This window comes from Coffea arabica, chromosome 11e (genome assembly GCF_036785885.1).
Source record: "Coffea arabica cultivar ET-39 chromosome 11e, Coffea Arabica ET-39 HiFi, whole genome shotgun sequence".
NCBI lineage: Eukaryota > Viridiplantae > Streptophyta > Magnoliopsida > Gentianales > Rubiaceae > Coffea > Coffea arabica.
Genome location: NC_092331.1, coordinates 39,707,438 through 39,732,583, shown reverse-complemented (window position 1 = coordinate 39,732,583; position 25,146 = coordinate 39,707,438). Strand labels below are relative to the sequence as shown.

At 39.2% G+C, this 25,146-nt stretch overlaps 20 non-coding genes across 20 annotated transcripts; all 20 read right to left on the bottom strand.

Moving 5' to 3' along the window:
• Positions 1-852: 852 nt before the first annotated feature.
• On the bottom strand, positions 853-971 carry LOC140025624 (5S ribosomal RNA). Its single transcript, XR_011829568.1, has one exon. It is a non-coding gene; the product is annotated as a 5S ribosomal RNA (ribosomal RNA).
• A 1,124-nt stretch (positions 972-2,095) lies between these two features.
• Positions 2,096-2,214, bottom strand: LOC140025613 (5S ribosomal RNA). The gene has a single exon (XR_011829557.1). It is a non-coding gene; the product is annotated as a 5S ribosomal RNA (ribosomal RNA).
• Positions 2,215-3,339: 1,125 nt separating this feature from the next.
• LOC140030628 (5S ribosomal RNA) lies at positions 3,340-3,458 on the bottom strand. The gene has a single exon (XR_011834543.1). It is a non-coding gene; the product is annotated as a 5S ribosomal RNA (ribosomal RNA).
• A 1,124-nt stretch (positions 3,459-4,582) lies between these two features.
• On the bottom strand, positions 4,583-4,701 carry LOC140031235 (5S ribosomal RNA). The gene has a single exon (XR_011835156.1). It is a non-coding gene; the product is annotated as a 5S ribosomal RNA (ribosomal RNA).
• Positions 4,702-5,825: 1,124 nt separating this feature from the next.
• LOC140030282 (5S ribosomal RNA) lies at positions 5,826-5,944 on the bottom strand. The gene has a single exon (XR_011834196.1). It is a non-coding gene; the product is annotated as a 5S ribosomal RNA (ribosomal RNA).
• Positions 5,945-7,079: 1,135 nt separating this feature from the next.
• LOC140024442 (5S ribosomal RNA) lies at positions 7,080-7,198 on the bottom strand. The gene has a single exon (XR_011828415.1). It is a non-coding gene; the product is annotated as a 5S ribosomal RNA (ribosomal RNA).
• A 1,135-nt stretch (positions 7,199-8,333) lies between these two features.
• Positions 8,334-8,452, bottom strand: LOC140024331 (5S ribosomal RNA). The gene has a single exon (XR_011828304.1). It is a non-coding gene; the product is annotated as a 5S ribosomal RNA (ribosomal RNA).
• A 1,125-nt stretch (positions 8,453-9,577) lies between these two features.
• Positions 9,578-9,696, bottom strand: LOC140030627 (5S ribosomal RNA). The gene has a single exon (XR_011834542.1). It is a non-coding gene; the product is annotated as a 5S ribosomal RNA (ribosomal RNA).
• Positions 9,697-10,820: 1,124 nt separating this feature from the next.
• Positions 10,821-10,939, bottom strand: LOC140031234 (5S ribosomal RNA). Its single transcript, XR_011835155.1, has one exon. It is a non-coding gene; the product is annotated as a 5S ribosomal RNA (ribosomal RNA).
• A 1,124-nt stretch (positions 10,940-12,063) lies between these two features.
• LOC140030280 (5S ribosomal RNA) lies at positions 12,064-12,182 on the bottom strand. The gene has a single exon (XR_011834194.1). It is a non-coding gene; the product is annotated as a 5S ribosomal RNA (ribosomal RNA).
• A 1,135-nt stretch (positions 12,183-13,317) lies between these two features.
• LOC140024220 (5S ribosomal RNA) lies at positions 13,318-13,436 on the bottom strand. Its single transcript, XR_011828193.1, has one exon. It is a non-coding gene; the product is annotated as a 5S ribosomal RNA (ribosomal RNA).
• Positions 13,437-14,571: 1,135 nt separating this feature from the next.
• LOC140024109 (5S ribosomal RNA) lies at positions 14,572-14,690 on the bottom strand. The gene has a single exon (XR_011828081.1). It is a non-coding gene; the product is annotated as a 5S ribosomal RNA (ribosomal RNA).
• Positions 14,691-15,825: 1,135 nt separating this feature from the next.
• LOC140025602 (5S ribosomal RNA) lies at positions 15,826-15,944 on the bottom strand. The gene has a single exon (XR_011829546.1). It is a non-coding gene; the product is annotated as a 5S ribosomal RNA (ribosomal RNA).
• A 1,125-nt stretch (positions 15,945-17,069) lies between these two features.
• On the bottom strand, positions 17,070-17,188 carry LOC140025591 (5S ribosomal RNA). The gene has a single exon (XR_011829535.1). It is a non-coding gene; the product is annotated as a 5S ribosomal RNA (ribosomal RNA).
• Positions 17,189-18,323: 1,135 nt separating this feature from the next.
• LOC140023998 (5S ribosomal RNA) lies at positions 18,324-18,442 on the bottom strand. Its single transcript, XR_011827965.1, has one exon. It is a non-coding gene; the product is annotated as a 5S ribosomal RNA (ribosomal RNA).
• Positions 18,443-19,567: 1,125 nt separating this feature from the next.
• Positions 19,568-19,686, bottom strand: LOC140030565 (5S ribosomal RNA). Its single transcript, XR_011834480.1, has one exon. It is a non-coding gene; the product is annotated as a 5S ribosomal RNA (ribosomal RNA).
• Positions 19,687-20,810: 1,124 nt separating this feature from the next.
• Positions 20,811-20,929, bottom strand: LOC140025580 (5S ribosomal RNA). Its single transcript, XR_011829524.1, has one exon. It is a non-coding gene; the product is annotated as a 5S ribosomal RNA (ribosomal RNA).
• Positions 20,930-22,054: 1,125 nt separating this feature from the next.
• LOC140030625 (5S ribosomal RNA) lies at positions 22,055-22,173 on the bottom strand. The gene has a single exon (XR_011834540.1). It is a non-coding gene; the product is annotated as a 5S ribosomal RNA (ribosomal RNA).
• A 1,126-nt stretch (positions 22,174-23,299) lies between these two features.
• On the bottom strand, positions 23,300-23,418 carry LOC140031662 (5S ribosomal RNA). The gene has a single exon (XR_011835585.1). It is a non-coding gene; the product is annotated as a 5S ribosomal RNA (ribosomal RNA).
• Positions 23,419-24,553: 1,135 nt separating this feature from the next.
• Positions 24,554-24,672, bottom strand: LOC140023886 (5S ribosomal RNA). Its single transcript, XR_011827852.1, has one exon. It is a non-coding gene; the product is annotated as a 5S ribosomal RNA (ribosomal RNA).
• Positions 24,673-25,146: the final 474 nt, after the last annotated feature.

Below are 25,146 nucleotides of genomic sequence, written 5' to 3'. Positions count from 1 at the left end.
GACCCGCCAGAAAATCTGTTGACCCGAACCCCGACCCGCCAACCCGTGACGGGTCAGGTATGCTGACCCGAACCCGAAAATTTCAGGTTTACGGGGCGGCGGGTCGACCCGAAATGACCCGAAACTTAATTTTAATTTATTAATTTATCACTGTAATTTCTGATAAAATCAATTTCTCACAAAACTAATTACATAATCAAGTAATAAAAATTTAAATAAATGATTCCAAATCAAATCTAAAATAAATTAAACACCGTAAAAGTGTTTTATCCCAAGCAAAATATAAAATAAATTAAAACAATACAAAAGTGAAAAATAATATAATATATTATTTGTCCAAGTATAATAATTTCAACTTCACACAAATTAAATAAATTCGTTTAGGATTAAGTAATTAATGCCTTTGAAAAAAAGAATAACTTAGTTTAGTTAGATAAAATTATTTTTATGTTTATTAAATTATTTTTAATTCGTAAACGAGTCATATCAGGTCACCACGGGTTGACCCGAAATCGACCGGTTTTCTTTTCGGGTTCATCGGGTCCAACCCGATTCTGACCCGAATTCCCGAAACCTCAACCCAAACCCATTAATTTCGTGTTAGGTTCGTGTCGTGTTTTCAGGTCGTGTCGAAAATTGCCACCCCTAGTTGCGGTGATACATTTGCGCCGACAAATTTGAGCGACGATCCGGGCTTTGATCGAGCCGTACCGTTCCTGATTTGTCTCGCGCCTTCAGATCCTCCTTCACGCTTCGACAAGAAGCAAAATATTAAGCAATCGTTCCGACGGAGCTAAATTACTACAGGATAAAGAACGAATAGGAAATTTGGATTTCGAAACAAAAAAGAGAGGGGTGCAACACGAGGACTTCCCAGGGGGTCACCCATCCTAGTACTACTCTCGCCCAAGCACGCTTAACTTCGGAGTTCTGATGGGATCCGGTGCATTAGTGCTGGTATGATCGCACCCGCCATGTTCCTTTCGCTTTATTCTTTTAAACTACCCCGTCCTGCGAAGCAGTGTGGCTTTTCTAGACCGAAATTCATTTTAAGCGTCAATTCAAGCATTTTCCTCTTATCCTTTTATTTATTTACTTTATATTTTTTTTTGTTATTGATTTGCACCCTGTTTTTTTCCCTCATCCCGCAACTCTAAATTATCATGAAATCAATCCTTCACGCTTGCAGTTAGGGGTGGCAATTCGGGTCCAAATCAGGTTGGCGGGTCGGGTTCGGGTCAACAGACCCGCCAGAAAATCTGTTGACCCGAACCCCGACCCGCCAACCCGTGACGGGTCAGGTATGCTGACCCGAACCCGAAAATTTCAGGTTTACGGGGCGGCGGGTCGACCCGAAATGACCCGAAACTTAATTTTAATTTATTAATTTATCACTGTAATTTCTGATAAAATCAATTTCTCACAAAACTAATTACATAATCAAGTAATAAAAATTTAAATAAATGATTCCAAATCAAATCTAAAATAAATTAAACACCGTAAAAGTGTTTTATCCCAAGCAAAATATAAAATAAATTAAAACAATACAAAAGTGAAAAATAATATAATATATTATTTGTCCAAGTATAATAATTTCAACTTCACACAAATTAAATAAATTCGTTTAGGATTAAGTAATTAATGCCTTTGAAAAAAAGAATAACTTAGTTTAGTTAGATAAAATTATTTTTATGTTTATTAAATTATTTTTAATTCGTAAACGGGTCATATCGGGTCATATCAGGTCACCACGGGTTGACCCGAAATCGACCGGTTTTCTTTTCGGGTTCATCGGGTCCAACCCGAATTCCCGAAACCTCAACCCAAACCCATTAATTTCGTGTTAGGTTCGTGTCGTGTTTTCAGGTCGTGTCGAAAATTGCCACCCCTAGTTGCGGTGATACATTTGCGCCGACAAATTTGAACGACGATCCGGGCTTTGATCGAGCCGTACCGTTCCTGATTTGTCTCGCGCCTTCAGATCCTCCTTCACGCTTCGACAAGAAGCAAAATATTAAGCAATCGTTCCGACGGAGCTAAATTACTACAGGATAAAGAACGAATAGGAAATTTGGATTTCGAAACAAAAAAGAGAGGGGTGCAACACGAGGACTTCCCAGGGGGTCACCCATCCTAGTACTACTCTCGCCCAAGCACGCTTAACTTCGGAGTTCTGATGGGATCCGGTGCATTAGTGCTGGTATGATCGCACCCGCCATGTTCCTTTCGCTTTATTCTTTTAAACTACCCCGTCCTGCGAAGCAGTGTGGCTTTTCTAGAACGAAATTCATTTTAAGCGTCAATTCAAGCATTTTCCTCTTATCCTTTTATTTATTTACTTTATATTTTTTTTTGTTATTGATTTGCACCCTGTTTTTTTCCCTCATCCCGCAACTCTAAATTATCATGAAATCAATCCTTCACGCTTGCAGTTAGGGGTGGCAATTCGGGTCCAAATCAGGTTGGCGGGTCGGGTTCGGGTCAACAGACCCGCCAGAAAATCTGTTGACCCGAACCCCGACCCGCCAACCCGTGACGGGTCAGGTATGCTGACCCGAAACCGAAAATTTCAGGTTTACGGGGCGGCGGGTCGACCCGAAATGACCCGAAACTTAATTTTAATTTATTAATTTATCACTGTAATTTCTAATAAAATCAATTTCTCACAAAACTAATTACATAATCAAGTAATAAAAATTTAAATAAATGATTCCAAATCAAATCTAAAATAAATTAAACACCGTAAAAGTGTTTTATCCCAAGCAAAATATAAAATAAATTAAAACAATACAAAAGTGAAAAATAATATAATATATTATTTGTCCAAGTATAATAATTTCAACTTCACACAAATTAAATAAATTCGTTTAGGATTAAGTAATTAATGCCTTTGAAAAAAAGAATAACTTAGTTTAGTTAGATAAAATTATTTTTATGTTTATTAAATTATTTTTAATTCGTAAACGGGTCATATCAGGTCACCACTGGTTGACCCGGAATCGACCGGTTTTCTTTTCGGGTTCATCGGGTCCAACCCGATTCTGACCCGAATTCCCGAAACCTCAACCCAAACCCATTAATTTCGTGTTAGGTTCGTGTCGTGTTTTCAGGTCGTGTCGAAAATTGCCACCCCTAGTTACGGTGATACATTTGCGCCGACAAATTTGAGCGACGATCCGGGCTTTGATCGAGCCGTACCGTTCCTGATTTGTCTCGCGCCTTCAGATCCTCCTTCACGCTTCGACAAGAAGCAAAATATTAAGCAATCGTTCCGACGGAGCTAAATTACTACAGGATAAAGAACGAATAGGAAATTTGGATTTCGAAACAAAAAAGAGAGAGGTGCAACACGAGGACTTCCCAGGGGGTCACCCATCCTAGTACTACTCTCGCCCAAGCACGCTTAACTTCGGAGTTCTGATGGGATCCGGTGCATTAGTGCTGGTATGATCGCACCCGCCATGTTCCTTTCGCTTTATTCTTTTAAACTACCCCGTCCTGCGAAGCAGTGTGGCTTTTCTAGACCGAAATTCATTTTAAGCGTCAATTCAAGCATTTTCCTCTTATCCTTTTATTTATTTACTTTATATTTTTTTTTGTTATTGATTTGCACCCTGTTTTTTTCCCTCATCCCGCAACTCTAAATTATCATGAAATCAATCCTTCACGCTTGCAGTTAGGGGTGGCAATTCGGGTCCAAATCAGGTTGGCGGGTCGGGTTCTGGTCAACAGACCCGCCAGAAAATCTGTTGACCCGAACCCCGACCCGCCAACCCGTGACGGGTCAGGTATGCTGACCCGAACCCGAAAATTTCAGGTTTACGGGGCGGCGGGTCGACCCGAAATGACCCGAAACTTAATTTTAATTTATTAATTTATCACTGTAATTTCTAATAAAATCAATTTCTCACAAAACTAATTACATAATCAAGTAATAAAAATTTAAATAAATGATTCCAAATCAAATCTAAAATAAATTAAACACCGTAAAAGTGTTTTATCCCAAGCAAAATATAAAATAAATTAAAACAATACAAAAGTGAAAAATAATATAATATATTATTTGTCCAAGTATAATAATTTCAACTTCACACAAATTAAATAAATTCGTTTAGGATTAAGTAATTAATGCCTTTGAAAAAAAGAATAACTTAGTTTAGTTAGATAAAATTATTTTTATGTTTATTAAATTATTTTTAATTCGTAAACGGGTCATATCGGGTCATATCAGGTCACCACGGGTTGACCCGAAATCGACCGGTTTTCTTTTCGGGTTCATCGGGTCCAACCCGAATTCCCGAAACCTCAACCCAAACCCATTAATTTCGTGTTAGGTTCGTGTCGTGTTTTCAGGTCGTGTCGAAAATTGCCACCCCTAGTTGCGGTGATACATTTGCGCCGACAAATTTGAGCGACGATCCGGGCTTTGATCGAGCCGTACCGTTCCTGATTTGTCTCGCGCCTTCAGATCCTCCTTCACGCTTCGACAAGAAGCAAAATATTAAGCAATCGTTCCGACGGAGCTAAATTACTACAGGATAAAGAACGAATAGGAAATTTGGATTTCGAAACAAAAAAGAGAGGGGTGCAACACGAGGACTTCCCAGGGGGTCACCCATCCTAGTACTACTCTCGCCCAAGCACGCTTAACATCGGAGTTCTGATGGGATCCGGTGCATTAATGCTGGTATGATCGCACCCGCCATGTTCCTTTCGCTTTATTCTTTTAAACTACCCCGTCCTGCGAAGCAATGTGGCTTTTCTAGACCGAAATTCATTTTAAGCGTCAATTCAAGCATTTTCCTCTTATCCTTTTATTTATTTACTTTATATTTTTTTTTGTTATTGATTTGCACCCTGTTTTTTTCCCTCATCCCGCAACTCTAAATTATCATGAAATCAATCCTTCACGCTTGCAGTTAGGGGTGGCAATTCGGGTCCAAATCAGGTTGGCGGGTCGGGTTCGGGTCAACAGACCCGCCAGAAAATCTGTTGACCCGAACCCCGACCCGCCAACCCGTGACGGGTCAGGTATGCTGACCCGAACCCGAAAATTTCAGGTTTACGGGGCGGCGGGTCGACCCGAAATGACCCGAAACTTAATTTTAATTTATTAATTTATCACTGTAATTTCTAATAAAATCAATTTCTCACAAAACTAATTACATAATCAAGTAATAAAAATTTAAATAAATGATTCCAAATCAAATCTAAAATAAATTAAACACCGTAAAAGTGTTTTATCCCAAGCAAAATATAAAATAAATTAAAACAATACAAAAGTGAAAAATAATATAATATATTATTTGTCCAAGTATAATAATTTCAACTTCACACAAATTAAATAAATTCGTTTAGGATTAAGTAATTAATGCCTTTGAAAAAAAGAATAACTTAGTTTAGTTAGATAAAATTATTTTTATGTTTATTAAATTATTTTTAATTCGTAAACAGGTCATATCGGGTCATATCAGGTCACCACGGGTTGACCCGAAATCGACCGGTTTTCTTTTCGGGTTCATCGGGTCCAACCCGAATTCCCGAAACCTCAACCCAAACCCATTAATTTCGTGTTAGGTTCGTGTCGTGTTTTCAGGTCGTGTCGAAAATTGCCACCCCTAGTTGCGGTGATACATTTGCGCCGACAAATTTGAGCGACGATCCGGGCTTTGATCGAGCCGTACCGTTCCTGATTTGTCTCGCGCCTTCAGATCCTCCTTCACGCTTCGACAAGAAGCAAAATATTAAGCAATCGTTCCGACGGAGCTAAATTACTACAGGATAAAGAACGAATAGGAAATTTGGATTTCGAAACAAAAAAGAAAGGGGTGCAACACGAGGACTTCCCAGGGGGTCACCCATCCTAGTACTACTCTCGCCCAAGCACGCTTAACTTCGGAGTTCTGATGGGATCCGGTGCATTAATGCTGGTATGATCGCACCCGCCATGTTCCTTTCGCTTTATTCTTTTAAACTACCCCGTCCTGCGAAGCAGTGTGGCTTTTCTAGACCGAAATTCATTTTAAGCGTCAATTCAAGCATTTTCCTCTTATCCTTTTATTTATTTACTTTATATTTTTTTTTGTTATTGATTTGCACCCTGTTTTTTTCCCTCATCCCGCAACTCTAAATTATCATGAAATCAATCCTTCACGCTTGCAGTTAGGGGTGGCAATTCGGGTCCAAATCAGGTTGGCGGGTCGGGTTCGGGTCAACAGACCCGCCAGAAAATCTGTTGACCCGAACCCCGACCCGCCAACCCGTGACGGGTCAGGTATGCTGACCCGAACCCGAAAATTTCAGGTTTACGGGGCGGCGGGTCGACCCCAAATGACCCGAAACTTAATTTTAATTTATTAATTTATCACTGTAATTTCTAATAAAATCAATTTCTCACAAAACTAATTACATAATCAAGTAATAAAAATTTAAATAAATGATTCCAAATCAAATCTAAAATAAATTAAACACCGTAAAAGTGTTTTATCCCAAGCAAAATATAAAATAAATTAAAACAATACAAAAGTGAAAAATAATATAATATATTATTTGTCCAAGTATAATAATTTCAACTTCACACAAATTAAATAAATTCGTTTAGGATTAAGTAATTAATGCCTTTGAAAAAAAGAATAACTTAGTTTAGTTAGATAAAATTATTTTTATGTTTATTAAATTATTTTTAATTCGTAAACGGGTCATATCGGGTCATATCAGGTCACCACGGGTTGACCCGAAATCGACCGGTTTTCTTTTCGGGTTCATCGGGTCCAACCCGATTCTGACCCGAATTCCCGAAACCTCAACCCAAACCCATTAATTTCGTGTTAGGTTCGTGTCGTGTTTTCAGGTCGTGTCGAAAATTGCCACCCCTAGTTGCGGTGATACATTTGCGCCGACAAATTTGAGCGACGATCCGGGCTTTGATCGAGCCGTACCGTTCCTGATTTGTCTCGCGCCTTCAGATCCTCCTTCACGCTTCGACAAGAAGCAAAATATTAAGCAATCGTTCCGACGGAGCTAAATTACTACAGGATAAAGAACGAATAGGAAATTTGGATTTCGAAACAAAAAAGAGAGGGGTGCAACACGTGGACTTCCCAGGGGGTCACCCATCCTAGTACTACTCTCGCCCAAGCACGCTTAACTTCGGAGTTCTGATGGGATCCGGTGCATTAGTGCTGGTATGATCGCACCCGCCATGTTCCTTTCGCTTTATTCTTTTAAACTACCCCGTCCTGCGAAGCAGTGTGGCTTTTCTAGACCGAAATTCATTTTAAGCGTCAATTCAAGCATTTTCCTCTTATCCTTTTATTTATTTAATTTATATTTTTTTTTGTTATTGATTTGCACCCTGTTTTTTTCCCTCATCCCGCAACTCTAAATTATCATGAAATCAATCCTTCACGCTTGCAGTTAGGGGTGGCAATTCGGGTCCAAATCAGGTTGGCGGGTCGGGTTCGGGTCAACAGACCCGCCAGAAAATCTGTTGACCCGAACCCCGACCCGCCAACCCGTGACGGGTCAGGTATGCTGACCCGAACCCGAAAATTTCAGGTTTACGGGGCGGCGGGTCGACCCGAAATGACCCGAAACTTAATTTTAATTTATTAATTTATCACTGTAATTTCTGATAAAATCAATTTCTCACAAAACTAATTACATAATCAAGTAATAAAAATTTAAATAAATGATTCCAAATCAAATCTAAAATAAATTAAACACCGTAAAAGTGTTTTATCCCAAGCAAAATATAAAATAAATTAAAACAATACAAAAGTGAAAAATAATATAATATATTATTTGTCCAAGTATAATAATTTCAATTTCACACAAATTAAATAAATTCGTTTAGGATTAAGTAATTAATGCCTTTGAAAAAAAGAATAACTTAGTTTAGTTAGATAAAATTATTTTTATGTTTATTAAATTATTTTTAATTCGTAAACGGGTCATATCGGGTCATATCAGGTCACCACGGGTTGACCCGAAATCGACCGGTTTTCTTTTCGGGTTCATCGGGTCCAACCCTATTCTGACCCGAATTCCCGAAACCTCAACCCAAACCCATTAATTTCGTGTTAGGTTCGTATCGTGTTTTCAGGTCGTGTCGAAAATTGCCACCCCTAGTTGCGGTGATACATTTGCGCCGACAAATTTGAGCGACGATCCGGGCTTTGATCGAGCCGTACCATTCCTGATTTGTCTCGCGCCTTCAGATCCTCCTTCACGCTTCGACAAGAAGCAAAATATTAAGAAATCGTTCCGACGGAGCTAAATTACTACAGGATAAAGAACGAATAGGAAATTTGGATTTCGAAACAAAAAAGAGAGGGGTGCAACACGTGGACTTCCCAGGGGGTCACCCATCCTAGTACTACTCTCGCCCAAGCACGCTTAACTTCGGAGTTCTGATGGGATCCGGTGCATTAGTGCTGGTATGATCGCACCCGCCATGTTCCTTTCGCTTTATTCTTTTAAACTACCCCGTCCTGCGAAGCAGTGTGGCTTTTCTAGACCGAAATTCATTTTAAGCGTCAATTCAAGCATTTTCCTCTTATCCTTTTATTTATTTAATTTATATTTTTTTTTGTTATTGATTTGCACCCTGTTTTTTTCCCTCATCCCGCAACTCTAAATTATCATGAAATCAATCCTTCACGCTTGCAGTTAGGGGTGGCAATTCGGGTCCAAATCAGGTTGGCGGGTCGGGTTCGGGTCAACAGACCCGCCAGAAAATCTGTTGACCCGAACCCCGACCCGCCAACCCGTGACGGGTCAGGTATGCTGACCCGAACCCGAAAATTTCAGGTTTACGGGGCGGCGGGTCGACCCGAAATGACCCGAAACTTAATTTTAATTTATTAATTTATCACTGTAATTTCTGATAAAATCAATTTCTCACAAAACTAATTACATAATCAAGTAATAAAAATTTAAATAAATGATTCCAAATCAAATCTAAAATAAATTAAACACCGTAAAAGTGTTTTATCCCAAGCAAAATATAAAATAAATTAAAACAATACAAAAGTGAAAAATAATATAATATATTATTTGTCCAAGTATAATAATTTCAACTTCACACAAATTAAATAAATTCGTTTAGGATTAAGTAATTAATGCCTTTGAAAAAAAGAATAACTTAGTTTAGTTAGATAAAATTATTTTTATGTTTATTAAATTATTTTTAATTCGTAAACGGGTCATATCAGGTCACCACTGGTTGACCCGGAATCGACCGGTTTTCTTTTCGGGTTCATCGGGTCCAACCCGATTCTGACCCGAATTCCCGAAACCTCAACCCAAACCCATTAATTTCGTGTTAGGTTCGTGTCGTGTTTTCAGGTCGTGTCGAAAATTGCCACCCCTAGTTACGGTGATACATTTGCGCCGACAAATTTGAGCGACGATCCGGGCTTTGATCGAGCCGTACCGTTCCTGATTTGTCTCGCGCCTTCAGATCCTCCTTCACGCTTCGACAAGAAGCAAAATATTAAGCAATCGTTCCGACGGAGCTAAATTACTACAGGATAAAGAACGAATAGGAAATTTGGATTTCGAAACAAAAAAGAGAGAGGTGCAACACGAGGACTTCCCAGGGGGTCACCCATCCTAGTACTACTCTCGCCCAAGCACGCTTAACTTCGGAGTTCTGATGGGATCCGGTGCATTAGTGCTGGTATGATCGCACCCGCCATGTTCCTTTCGCTTTATTCTTTTAAACTACCCCGTCCTGCGAAGCAGTGTGGCTTTTCTAGACCGAAATTCATTTTAAGCGTCAATTCAAGCATTTTCCTCTTATCCTTTTATTTATTTACTTTATATTTTTTTTTGTTATTGATTTGCACCCTGTTTTTTTCCCTCATCCCGCAACTCTAAATTATCATGAAATCAATCCTTCACGCTTGCAGTTAGGGGTGGCAATTCGGGTCCAAATCAGGTTGGCGGGTCGGGTTCTGGTCAACAGACCCGCCAGAAAATCTGTTGACCCGAACCCCGACCCGCCAACCCGTGACGGGTCAGGTATGCTGACCCGAACCCGAAAATTTCAGGTTTACGGGGCGGCGGGTCGACCCGAAATGACCCGAAACTTAATTTTAATTTATTAATTTATCACTGTAATTTCTAATAAAATCAATTTCTCACAAAACTAATTACATAATCAAGTAATAAAAATTTAAATAAATGATTCCAAATCAAATCTAAAATAAATTAAACACCGTAAAAGTGTTTTATCCCAAGCAAAATATAAAATAAATTAAAACAATACAAAAGTGAAAAATAATATAATATATTATTTGTCCAAGTATAATAATTTCAACTTCACACAAATTAAATAAATTCGTTTAGGATTAAGTAATTAATGCCTTTGAAAAAAAGAATAACTTAGTTTAGTTAGATAAAATTATTTTTATGTTTATTAAATTATTTTTAATTCGTAAACGGGTCATATCGGGTCATATCAGGTCACCACGGGTTGACCCGAAATCGACCGGTTTTCTTTTCGGGTTCATCGGGTCCAACCCGAATTCCCGAAACCTCAACCCAAACCCATTAATTTCGTGTTAGGTTCGTGTCGTGTTTTCAGGTCGTGTCGAAAATTGCCACCCCTAGTTGCGGTGATACATTTGCGCCGACAAATTTGAGCGACGATCCGGGCTTTGATCGAGCCGTACCGTTCCTGATTTGTCTCGCGCCTTCAGATCCTCCTTCACGCTTCGACAAGAAGCAAAATATTAAGCAATCGTTCCGACGGAGCTAAATTACTACAGGATAAAGAACGAATAGGAAATTTGGATTTCGAAACAAAAAAGAGAGGGGTGCAACACGAGGACTTCCCAGGGGGTCACCCATCCTAGTACTACTCTCGCCCAAGCACGCTTAACATCGGAGTTCTGATGGGATCCGGTGCATTAATGCTGGTATGATCGCACCCGCCATGTTCCTTTCGCTTTATTCTTTTAAACTACCCCGTCCTGCGAAGCAATGTGGCTTTTCTAGACCGAAATTCATTTTAAGCGTCAATTCAAGCATTTTCCTCTTATCCTTTTATTTATTTACTTTATATTTTTTTTTGTTATTGATTTGCACCCTGTTTTTTTCCCTCATCCCGCAACTCTAAATTATCATGAAATCAATCCTTCACGCTTGCAGTTAGGGGTGGCAATTCGGGTCCAAATCAGGTTGGCGGGTCGGGTTCGGGTCAACAGACCCGCCAGAAAATCTGTTGACCCGAACCCCGACCCGCCAACCCGTGACGGGTCAGGTATGCTGACCCGAACCCGAAAATTTCAGGTTTACGGGGCGGCGGGTCGACCCGAAATGACCCGAAACTTAATTTTAATTTATTAATTTATCACTGTAATTTCTAATAAAATCAATTTCTCACAAAACTAATTACATAATCAAGTAATAAAAATTTAAATAAATGATTCCAAATCAAATCTAAAATAAATTAAACACCGTAAAAGTGTTTTATCCCAAGCAAAATATAAAATAAATTAAAACAATACAAAAGTGAAAAATAATATAATATATTATTTGTCCAAGTATAATAATTTCAACTTCACACAAATTAAATAAATTCGTTTAGGATTAAGTAATTAATGCCTTTGAAAAAAAGAATAACTTAGTTTAGTTAGATAAAATTATTTTTATGTTTATTAAATTATTTTTAATTCGTAAACAGGTCATATCGGGTCATATCAGGTCACCACGGGTTGACCCGAAATCGACCGGTTTTCTTTTCGGGTTCATCGGGTCCAACCCGAATTCCCGAAACCTCAACCCAAACCCATTAATTTCGTGTTAGGTTCGTGTCGTGTTTTCAGGTCGTGTCGAAAATTGCCACCCCTAGTTGCGGTGATACATTTGCGCCGACAAATTTGAGCGACGATCCGGGCTTTGATCGAGCCGTACCGTTCCTGATTTGTCTCGCGCCTTCAGATCCTCCTTCACGCTTCGACAAGAAGCAAAATATTAAGCAATCGTTCCGACGGAGCTAAATTACTACAGGATAAAGAACGAATAGGAAATTTGGATTTCGAAACAAAAAAGAAAGGGGTGCAACACGAGGACTTCCCAGGGGGTCACCCATCCTAGTACTACTCTCGCCCAAGCACGCTTAACTTCGGAGTTCTGATGGGATCCGGTGCATTAATGCTGGTATGATCGCACCCGCCATGTTCCTTTCGCTTTATTCTTTTAAACTACCCCGTCCTGCGAAGCAGTGTGGCTTTTCTAGACCGAAATTCATTTTAAGCGTCAATTCAAGCATTTTCCTCTTATCCTTTTATTTATTTACTTTATATTTTTTTTTGTTATTGATTTGCACCCTGTTTTTTTCCCTCATCCCGCAACTCTAAATTATCATGAAATCAATCCTTCACGCTTGCAGTTAGGGGTGGCAATTCGGGTCCAAATCAGGTTGGCGGGTCGGGTTCGGGTCAACAGACCCGCCAGAAAATCTGTTGACCCGAACCCCGACCCGCCAACCCGTGACGGGTCAGGTATGCTGACCCGAACCCGAAAATTTCAGGTTTACGGGGCGGCGGGTCGACCCCAAATGACCCGAAACTTAATTTTAATTTATTAATTTATCACTGTAATTTCTAATAAAATCAATTTCTCACAAAACTAATTACATAATCAAGTAATAAAAATTTAAATAAATGATTCCAAATCAAATCTAAAATAAATTAAACACCGTAAAAGTGTTTTATCCCAAGCAAAATATAAAATAAATTAAAACAATACAAAAGTGAAAAATAATATAATATATTATTTGTCCAAGTATAATAATTTCAACTTCACACAAATTAAATAAATTCGTTTAGGATTAAGTAATTAATGCCTTTGAAAAAAAGAATAACTTAGTTTAGTTAGATAAAATTATTTTTATGTTTATTAAATTATTTTTAATTCGTAAACGGGTCATATCGGGTCATATCAGGTCACCACGGGTTGACCCGAAATCGACCGGTTTTCTTTTCGGGTTCATCGGGTCCAACCCGATTCTGACCCGAATTCCCGAAACCTCAACCCAAACCCATTAATTTCGTGTTAGGTTCGTGTCGTGTTTTCAGGTCGTGTCGAAAATTGCCACCCCTAGTTGCGGTGATACATTTGCGCCGACAAATTTGAGCGACGATCCGGGCTTTGATCGAGCCGTACCGTTCCTGATTTGTCTCGCGCCTTCAGATCCTCCTTCACGCTTCGACAAGAAGCAAAATATTAAGCAATCGTTCCGACGGAGCTAAATTACTACAGGATAAAGAACGAATAGGAAATTTGGATTTCGAAACAAAAAAGAGAGGGGTGCAACACGTGGACTTCCCAGGGGGTCACCCATCCTAGTACTACTCTCGCCCAAGCACGCTTAACTTCGGAGTTCTGATGGGATCCGGTGCATTAGTGCTGGTATGATCGCACCCGCCATGTTCCTTTCGCTTTATTCTTTTAAACTACCCCGTCCTGCGAAGCAGTGTGGCTTTTCTAGACCGAAATTCATTTTAAGCGTCAATTCAAGCATTTTCCTCTTATCCTTTTATTTATTTAATTTATATTTTTTTTTGTTATTGATTTGCACCCTGTTTTTTTCCCTCATCCCGCAACTCTAAATTATCATGAAATCAATCCTTCACGCTTGCAGTTAGGGGTGGCAATTCGGGTCCAAATCAGGTTGGCGGGTCGGGTTCGGGTCAACAGACCCGCCAGAAAATCTGTTGACCCGAACCCCGACCCGCCAACCCGTGACGGGTCAGGTATGCTGACCCGAACCCGAAAATTTCAGGTTTACGGGGCGGCGGGTCGACCCGAAATGACCCGAAACTTAATTTTAATTTATTAATTTATCACTGTAATTTCTGATAAAATCAATTTCTCACAAAACTAATTACATAATCAAGTAATAAAAATTTAAATAAATGATTCCAAATCAAATCTAAAATAAATTAAACACCGTAAAAGTGTTTTATCCCAAGCAAAATATAAAATAAATTAAAACAATACAAAAGTGAAAAATAATATAATATATTATTTGTCCAAGTATAATAATTTCAATTTCACACAAATTAAATAAATTCGTTTAGGATTAAGTAATTAATGCCTTTGAAAAAAAGAATAACTTAGTTTAGTTAGATAAAATTATTTTTATGTTTATTAAATTATTTTTAATTCGTAAACGGGTCATATCGGGTCATATCAGGTCACCACGGGTTGACCCGAAATCGACCGGTTTTCTTTTCGGGTTCATCGGGTCCAACCCTATTCTGACCCGAATTCCCGAAACCTCAACCCAAACCCATTAATTTCGTGTTAGGTTCGTATCGTGTTTTCAGGTCGTGTCGAAAATTGCCACCCCTAGTTGCGGTGATACATTTGCGCCGACAAATTTGAGCGACGATCCGGGCTTTGATCGAGCCGTACCATTCCTGATTTGTCTCGCGCCTTCAGATCCTCCTTCACGCTTCGACAAGAAGCAAAATATTAAGAAATCGTTCCGACGGAGCTAAATTACTACAGGATAAAGAACGAATAGGAAATTTGGATTTCGAAACAAAAAAGAGAGGGGTGCAACACGTGGACTTCCCAGGGGGTCACCCATCCTAGTACTACTCTCGCCCAAGCACGCTTAACTTCGGAGTTCTGATGGGATCCGGTGCATTAGTGCTGGTATGATCGCACCCGCCATGTTCCTTTCGCTTTATTCTTTTAAACTACCCCGTCCTGCGAAGAAGTGTGGCTTTTCTAGACCGAAATTCATTTTAAGCGTCAATTCAAGCATTTTCCTCTTATCCTTTTATTTATTTAATTTATATTTTTTTTTGTTATTGATTTGCACCCTGTTTTTTTCCCTCATCCCGCAACTCTAAATTATCATGAAATCAATCCTTCACGCTTGCAGTTAGGGGTGGCAATTCGGGTCCAAATCAGGTTGGCGGGTCGGGTTCGGGTCAACAGACCCGCCAGAAAATCTGTTGACCCGAACCCCGACCCGCCAACCCGTGACGGGTCAGGTATGCTGACCCGAACCCGAAAATTTCAGGTTTACGGGGCGGCGGGTCGACCCGAAATGACCCGAAACTTAATTTTAATTTATTAATTTATCACTGTAATTTCTGATAAAATCAATTTCTCACAAAACTAATTACATAATCAAGTAATAAAAATTTAAATAAATGATTCCAAATCAAATCTAAAATAAATTAAACACCGTAAAAGTGTTTTATCCCAAGCAAAATATAAAATAAATTAAAACAATACAAAAGTGAAAAATAATATAATATATTATTTGTCCAAGTATAATAATTTCAATTTCACACAAATTAAATAAATTCGTTTAGGATTAAGTAATTAATGCCTTTGAAAAAAAGAATAACTTAGTTTAGTTAGATAAAATTATTTTTATGTTTATTAAATTATTTTTAATTCGTAAACGGGTCATATCGGGTCATATCAGGTCACCACGGGTTGACCCGAAATCGACCGGTTTTCTTTTCGGGTTCATCGGGTCCAACCCTATTCTGACCCGAATTCCCGAAACCTCAACCCAAACCCATTAATTTCGTGTTAGGTTCGTGTCGTGTTTTCAGGTCGTGTCGAAAATTGCCACCCCTAGTTGCGGTGATACATTTGCGCCGACAAATTTGAGCGACGATCCGGGCTTTGATCGAGCCGTACCGTTCCTGATTTGTCTCGCGCCTTCAGATCCTCCTTCACGCTTCGACAAGAAGCAAAATATTAAGCAATCGTTCCGACGGAGCTAAATTACTACAGGATAAAGAACGAATAGGAAATTTGGATTTCGAAACAAAAAAGAGAGGGGTGCAACACGAGGACTTCCCAGGGGGTCACCCATCCTAGTACTACTCTCGCCCAAGCACGCTTAACTTCGGAGTTCTGATGGGATCCGGTGCATTAGTGCTGGTATGATCGCACCCGCCATGTTCCTTTCGCTTTATTCTTTTAAACTACCCCGTCCTGCGAAGCAGTGTGGCTTTTCTAGACCGAAATTCATTTTAAGCGTCAATTCAAGCATTTTCCTCTTATCCTTTTATTTATTTACTTTATATTTTTTTTTGTTATTGATTTGCACCCTGTTTTTTTCCCTCATCCCGCAACTCTAAATTATCATGAAATCAATCCTTCACGCTTGCAGTTAGGGGTGGCAATTCGGGTCCAAATCAGGTTGGCGGGTCGGGTTCGGGTCAACAGACCCGCCAGAAAATCTGTTGACCCGAACCCCGACCCGCCAACCCGTGACGGGTCAGGTATGCTGACCCGAACCCGAAAATTTCAGGTTTACGGGGCGGCGGGTCGACCCGAAATGACCCGAAACTTAATTTTAATTTATTAATTTATCACTGTAATTTCTGATAAAATCAATTTCTCACAAAACTAATTACATAATCAAGTAATAAAAATTTAAATAAATGATTCCAAATCAAATCTAAAATAAATTAAACACCGTAAAAGTGTTTTATCCCAAGCAAAATATAAAATAAATTAAAACAATACAAAAGTGAAAAATAATATAATATATTATTTGTCCAAGTATAATAATTTCAACTTCACACAAATTAAATAAATTCGTTTAGGATTAAGTAATTAATGCCTTTGAAAAAAAGAATAACTTAGTTTAGTTAGATAAAATTATTTTTATGTTTATTAAATTATTTTTAATTCGTAAACGAGTCATATCAGGTCACCACGGGTTGACCCGAAATCGACCGGTTTTCTTTTCGGGTTCATCGGGTCCAACCCGATTCTGACCCGAATTCCCGAAACCTCAACCCAAACCCATTAATTTCGTGTTAGGTTCGTGTCGTGTTTTCAGGTCGTGTCGAAAATTGCCACCCCTAGTTGCGGTGATACATTTGCGCCGACAAATTTGAGCGACGATCCGGGCTTTGATCGAGCCGTACCGTTCCTGATTTGTCTCGCGCCTTCAGATCCTCCTTCACGCTTCGACAAGAAGCAAAATATTAAGCAATCGTTCCGACGGAGCTAAATTACTACAGGATAAAGAACGAATAGGAAATTTGGATTTCGAAACAAAAAAGAGAGGGGTGCAACACGAGGACTTCCCAGGGGGTCACCCATCCTAGTACTACTCTCGCCCAAGCACGCTTAACTTCGGAGTTCTGATGGGATCCGGTGCATTAGTGCTGGTATGATCGCACCCGCCATGTTCCTTTCGCTTTATTCTTTTAAACTACCCCGTCCTGCGAAGCAGTGTGGCTTTTCTAAACCGAAATTCATTTTAAGCGTCAATTCAAGCATTTTCCTCTTATCCTTTTATTTATTTACTTTATATTTTTTTTTGTTATTGATTTGCACCCTGTTTTTTTCCCTCATCCCGCAACTCTAAATTATCATGAAATCAATCCTTCACGCTTGCAGTTAGGGGTGGCAATTCGGGTCCAAATCAGGTTGGCGGGTCGGGTTCGGGTCAACAGACCCGCCAGAAAATCTGTTGACCCGAACCCCGACCCGCCAACCCGTGACGGGTCAGGTATGCTGACCCGAACCCGAAAATTTCAGGTTTACGGGGCGGCGGGTCGACCCGAAATGACCCGAAACTTAATTTTAATTTATTAATTTATCACTGTAATTTCTGATAAAATCAATTTCTCACAAAACTAATTACATAATCAAGTAATAAAAATTTAAATAAATGATTCCAAATCAAATCTAAAATAAATTAAACACCGTAAAAGTGTTTTATCCCAAGCAAAATATAAAATAAATTAAAACAATACAAAAGTGAAAAATAATATAATATATTATTTGTCCAAGTATAATAATTTCAATTTCACACAAATTAAATAAATTCGTTTAGGATTAAGTAATTAATGCCTTTGAAAAAAAGAATAACTTAGTTTAGTTAGATAAAATTATTTTTATGTTTATTAAATTATTTTTAATTCGTAAACGGGTCATATCGGGTCATATCAGGTCACCACGGGTTGACCCGAAATCGACCGGTTTTCTTTTCGGGTTCATCGGGTCCAACCCTATTCTGACCCGAATTCCCGAAACCTCAACCCAAACCCATTAATTTCGTGTTAGGTTCGTATCGTGTTTTCAGGTCGTGTCGAAAATTGCCACCCCTAGTTGCGGTGATACATTTGCGCCGACAAATTTGAGCGACGATCCGGGCTTTGATCGAGCCGTACCATTCCTGATTTGTCTCGCGCCTTCAGATCCTCCTTCACGCTTCGACAAGAAGCAAAATATTAAGAAATCGTTCCGACGGAGCTAAATTACTACAGGATAAAGAACGAATAGGAAATTTGGATTTCGAAACAAAAAAGAGAGGGGTGCAACACGTGGACTTCCCAGGGGGTCACCCATCCTAGTACTACTCTCGCCCAAGCACGCTTAACTTCGGAGTTCTGATGGGATCCGGTGCATTAGTGCTGGTATGATCGCACCCGCCATGTTCCTTTCGCTTTATTCTTTTAAACTACCCCGTCCTGCGAAGAAGTGTGGCTTTTCTAGACCGAAATTCATTTTAAGCGTCAATTCAAGCATTTTCCTCTTATCCTTTTATTTATTTAATTTATATTTTTTTTTGTTATTGATTTGCACCCTGTTTTTTTCCCTCATCCCGCAACTCTAAATTATCATGAAATCAATCCTTCACGCTTGCAGTTAGGGGTGGCAATTCGGGTCCAAATCAGGTTGGCGGGTCGGGTTCGGGTCAACAGACCCGCCAGAAAATCTGTTGACCCGAACCCCGACCCGCCAACCCGTGACGGGTCAGGTATGCTGACCCGAACCCGAAAATTTCAGGTTTACGGGGCGGCGGGTCGACCCGAAATGACCCGAAACTTAATTTTAATTTATTAATTTATCACTGTAATTTCTGATAAAATCAATTTCTCACAAAACTAATTACATAATCAAGTAATAAAAATTTAAATAAATGATTCCAAATCAAATCTAAAATAAATTAAACACCGTAAAAGTGTTTTATCCCAAGCAAAATATAAAATAAATTAAAACAATACAAAAGTGAAAAATAATATAATATATTATTTGTCCAAGTATAATAATTTCAACTTCACACAAATTAAATAAATTCGTTTAGGATTAAGTAATTAATGCCTTTGAAAAAAAGAATAACTTAGTTTAGTTAGATAAAATTATTTTTATGTTTATTAAATTATTTTTAATTCGTAAACGAGTCATATCAGGTCACCACGGGTTGACCCGAAATCGACCGGTTTTCTTTTCGGGTTCATCGGGTCCAACCCGATTCTGACCCGAATTCCCGAAACCTCAACCCAAACCCATTAATTTCGTGTTAGGTTCGTGTCGTGTTTTCAGGTCGTGTCGAAAATTGCCACCCCTAGTTGCGGTGATACATTTGCGCCGACAAATTTGAGCGACGATCCGGGCTTTGATCGAGCCGTACCGTTCCTGATTTGTCTCGCGCCTTCAGATCCTCCTTCACGCTTCGACAAGAAGCAAAATATTAAGCAATCGTTCCGACGGAGCTAAATTACTACAGGATAAAGAACGAATAGGAAATTTGGATTTCGAAACAAAAAAGAGAGGGGTGCAACACGAGGACTTCCCAGGGGGTCACCCATCCTAGTACTACTCTCGCCCAAGCACGCTTAACTTCGGAGTTCTGATGGGATCCGGTGCTTTAGTGCTGGTATGATCGCACCCGCCATGTTCCTTTCGCTTTATTCTTTTAAACTACCCCGTCCTGCGAAGCAGTGTGGCTTTTCTAGACCGAAATTCATTTTAAGCGTCAATTCAAGCATTTTCCTCTTATCCTTTTATTTATTTACTTTATATTTTTTTTTGTTATTGATTTGCACCCTGTTTTTTTCCCTCATCCCGCAACTCTAAATTATCATGAAATCAATCCTTCACGCTTGCAGTTAGGGGTGGCAATTCGGGTCCAAATCAGGTTGGCGGGTCGGGTTCGGGTCAACAGACCCGCCAGAAAATCTGTTGACCCGAACCCCGACCCGCCAACCCGTGACGGGTCAGGTATGCTGACCCGAACCCGAAAATTTCAGGTTTACGGGGCGGCGGGTCGACCCGAAATGACCCGAAACTTAATTTTAATTTATTAATTTATCACTGTAATTTCTGATAAAATCAATTTCTCACAAAACTAATTACATAATCAAGTAATAAAAATTTAAATAAATGATTCCAAATCAAATCTAAAATAAATTAAACACCGTAAAAGTGTTTTATCCCAAGCAAAATATAAAATAAATTAAAACAATACAAAAGTGAAAAATAATATAATATATTATTTGTCCAAGTATAATAATTTCAACTTCACACAAATTAAATAAATTCGTTTAGGATTAAGTAATTAATGCCTTTGAAAAAAAGAATAACTTAGTTTAGTTAGATAAAATTATTTTTATGTTTATTAAATTATTTTTAATTCGTAAACGGGTCATATCGGGTCATATCAGGTCACCACGGGTTGACCCGAAATCGACCGGTTTTCTTTTCGGGTTCATCGGGTCCAACCCGAATTCCCGAAACCTCAACCCAAACCCATTAATTTCGTGTTAGGTTCGTGTCGTGTTTTCAGGTCGTGTCGAAAATTGCCACCCCTAGTTGCGGTGATACATTTGCGCCGACAAATTTGAACGACGATCCGGGCTTTGATCGAGCCGTACCGTTCCTGATTTGTCTCGCGCCTTCAGATCCTCCTTCACGCTTCGACAAGAAGCAAAATATTAAGCAATCGTTCCGACGGAGCTAAATTACTACAGGATAAAGAACGAATAGGAAATTTGGATTTCGAAACAAAAAAGAGAGGGGTGCAACACGAGGACTTCCCAGGGGGTCACCCATCCTAGTACTACTCTCGCCCAAGCACGCTTAACTTCGGAGTTCTGATGGGATCCGGTGCATTAGTGCTGGTATGATCGCACCCGCCATGTTCCTTTCGCTTTATTCTTTTAAACTACCCCGTCCTGCGAAGCAGTGTGGCTTTTCTAGAACGAAATTCATTTTAAGCGTCAATTCAAGCATTTTCCTCTTATCCTTTTATTTATTTACTTTATATTTTTTTTTGTTATTGATTTGCACCCTGTTTTTTTCCCTCATCCCGCAACTCTAAATTATCATGAAATCAATCCTTCACGCTTGCAGTTAGGGGTGGCAATTCGGGTCCAAATCAGGTTGGCGGGTCGGGTTCTGGTCAACAGACCCGCCAGAAAATCTGTTGACCCGAACCCCGACCCGCCAACCCGTGACGGGTCAGGTATGCTGACCCGAAACCGAAAATTTCAGGTTTACGGGGCGGCGGGTCGACCCGAAATGACCCGAAACTTAATTTTAATTTATTAATTTATCACTGTAATTTCTAATAAAATCAATTTCTCACAAAACTAATTACATAATCAAGTAATAAAAATTTAAATAAATGATTCCAAATCAAATCTAAAATAAATTAAACACCGTAAAAGTGTTTTATCCCAAGCAAAATATAAAATAAATTAAAACAATACAAAAGTGAAAAATAATATAATATATTATTTGTCCAAGTATAATAATTTCAACTTCACACAAATTAAATAAATTCGTTTAGGATTAAGTAATTAATGCCTTTGAAAAAAAGAATAACTTAGTTTAGTTAGATAAAATTATTTTTATGTTTATTAAATTATTTTTAATTCGTAAACGGGTCATATCAGGTCACCACTGGTTGACCCGGAATCGACCGGTTTTCTTTTCGGGTTCATCGGGTCCAACCCGATTCTGACCCGAATTCCCGAAACCTCAACCCAAACCCATTAATTTCGTGTTAGGTTCGTGTCGTGTTTTCAGGTCGTGTCGAAAATTGCCACCCCTAGTTACGGTGATACATTTGCGCCGACAAATTTGAGCGACGATCCGGGCTTTGATCGAGCCGTACCGTTCCTGATTTGTCTCGCGCCTTCAGATCCTCCTTCACGCTTCGACAAGAAGCAAAATATTAAGCAATCGTTCCGACGGAGCTAAATTACTACAGGATAAAGAACGAATAGGAAATTTGGATTTCGAAACAAAAAAGAGAGAGGTGCAACACGAGGACTTCCCAGGGGGTCACCCATCCTAGTACTACTCTCGCCCAAGCACGCTTAACTTCGGAGTTCTGATGGGATCCGGTGCATTAGTGCTGGTATGATCGCACCCGCCATGTTCCTTTCGCTTTATTCTTTTAAACTACCCCGTCCTGCGAAGCAGTGTGGCTTTTCTAGACCGAAATTCATTTTAAGCGTCAATTCAAGCATTTTCCTCTTATCCTTTTATTTATTTACTTTATATTTTTTTTTGTTATTGATTTGCACCCTGTTTTTTTCCCTCATCCCGCAACTCTAAATTATCATGAAATCAATCCTTCACGCTTGCAGTTAGGGGTGGCAATTCGGGTCCAAATCAGGTTGGCGGGTCGGGTTCTGGTCAACAGACCCGCCAGAAAATCTGTTGACCCGAACCCCGACCCGCCAACCCGTGACGGGTCAGGTATGCTGACCCGAACCCGAAAATTTCAGGTTTACGGGGCGGCGGGTCGACCCGAAATGACCCGAAACTTAATTTTAATTTATTAATTTATCACTGTAATTTCTGATAAAATCAATTTCTCACAAAACTAATTACATAATCAAGTAATAAAAATTTAAATAAATGATTCCAAATCAAATCTAAAATAAATTAAACACCGTAAAAGTGTTTTATCCCAAGCAAAATATAAAATAAATTAAAACAATACAAAAGTGAAAAATAATATAATATATTATTTGTCCAAGTATAATAATTTCAACTTCACACAAATTAAATAAATTCGTTTAGGATTAAGTAATTAATGCCTTTGAAAAAAAGAATAACTTAGTTTAGTTAGATAAAATTATTTTTATGTTTATTAAATTATTTTTAATTCGTAAACGGGTCATATCGGGTCATATCAGGTCACCACGGGTTGACCCGAAATCGACCGGTTTTCTTTTCGGGTCCAACCCGATTCTGACCCGAATTCCCGAAACCTCAACCCAAACCCATTAATTTCGTGTTAGGTTCGTGTCGTGTTTTCAGGTCGTGTCGAAAATTGCCACCCCTAGTTGCGGTGATACATTTGCGCCGACAAATTTGAGCGACGATCCGGGCTTTGATCGAGCCGTACCGTTCCTGATTTGTCTCGCGCCTTCAGATCCTCCTTCACGCTTCGACAAGAAGCAAAATATTAAGCAATCGTTCCGACGGAGCTAAATTACTACAGGATAAAGAACGAATAGGAAATTTGGATTTCGAAACAAAAAAGAGAGGGGTGCAACACGAGGACTTCCCAAGGGGTCACCCATCCTAGTACTACTCTCACCCAAGCACGCTTAATTTCGGAGTTCTGATGGGATCCGGTGCATTAGTGCTGGTATGATCGCACCCGCCATGTTCCTTTCGCTTTATTCTTTTAAACTACCCCGTCCTGCGAAGCAGTGTGGCTTTTCTAGACCGAAATTCATTTTAAGCGTCAATTCAAGCATTTTCCTCTTATCCTTTTATTTATTTACTTTATATTTTTTTTTGTTATTGATTTGCACCCTGTTTTTTTCCCTCATCCCGCAACTCTAAATTATCATGAAATCAATCCTTCACGCTTGCAGTTAGGGGTGGCAATTCGGGTCCAAATCAGGTTGGCGGGTCGGGTTCGGGTCAACAGACCCGCCAGAAAATCTGTTGACCCGAACCCCGACCCGCCAACCCGTGACGGGTCAGGTATGCTGACCCGAACCCGAAAATTTCAGGTTTACGGGGCGGCGGGTCGACCCGAAATGACCCGAAACTTAATTTTAATTTATTAATTTATCACTGTAATTTCTGATAAAATCAATTTCTCACAAAACTAATTACATAATCAAGTAATAAAAATTTAAATAAATGATTCCAAATCAAATCTAAAATAAATTAAACACCGTAAAAGTGTTTTATCCCAAGCAAAATATAAAATAAATTAAAACAATACAAAAGTGAAAAATAATATAATATATTATTTGTCCAAGTATAATAATTTCAACTTCACACAAATTAAATAAATTCGTTTAGGATTAAGTAATTAATGCCTTTGAAAAAAAGAATAACTTAGTTTAGTTAGATAAAATTATTTTTATGTTTATTAAATTATTTTTAATTCGTAAACGGGTCATATCGGGTCATATCAGGTCACCACGGGTTGACCCGAAATCGACCGGTTTTCTTTTCGGGTTCATCGGGTCCAACCCTATTCTGACCCGAATTCCCGAAACCTCAACCCAAACCCATTAATTTCGTGTTAGGTTCGTATCGTGTTTTCAGGTCGTGTCGAAAATTGCCACCCCTAGTTGCGGTGATACATTTGCGCCGACAAATTTGAGCGACGATCCGGGCTTTGATCGAGCCGTACCGTTCCTGATTTGTCTCGCGCCTTCAGATCCTCCTTCACGCTTCGACAAGAAGCAAAATATTAAGCAATCGTTCCGACGGAGCTAAATTACTACAGGATAAAGAACGAATAGGAAATTTGGATTTCGAAACAAAAAAGAGAGGGGTGCAACACGTGGACTTCCCAGGGGGTCACCCATCCTAGTACTACTCTCGCCCAAGCACGCTTAACTTCGGAGTTCTGATGGGATCCGGTGCATTAGTGCTGGTATGATCGCACCCGCCATGTTCCTTTCGCTTTATTCTTTTAAACTACCCCGTCCTGCGAAGCAGTGTGGCTTTTCTAGACCGAAATTCATTTTAAGCGTCAATTCAAGCATTTTCCTCTTATCCTTTTATTTATTTAATTTATATTTTTTTTTGTTATTGATTTGCACCCTGTTTTTTTCCCTCATCCCGCAACTCTAAATTATCATGAAATCAATCCTTCACGCTTGCAGTTAGGGGTGGCAATTCGGGTCCAAATCAGGTTGGCGGGTCGGGTTCGGGTCAACAGACCCGCCAGAAAATCTGTTGACCCGAACCCCGACCCGCCAACCCGTGACGGGTCAGGTATGCTGACCCGAACCCGAAAATTTCAGGTTTACGGGGCGGCGGGTCGACCCCAAATGACCCGAAACTTAATTTTAATTTATTAATTTATCACTGTAATTTCTAATAAAATCAATTTCTCACAAAACTAATTACATAATCAAG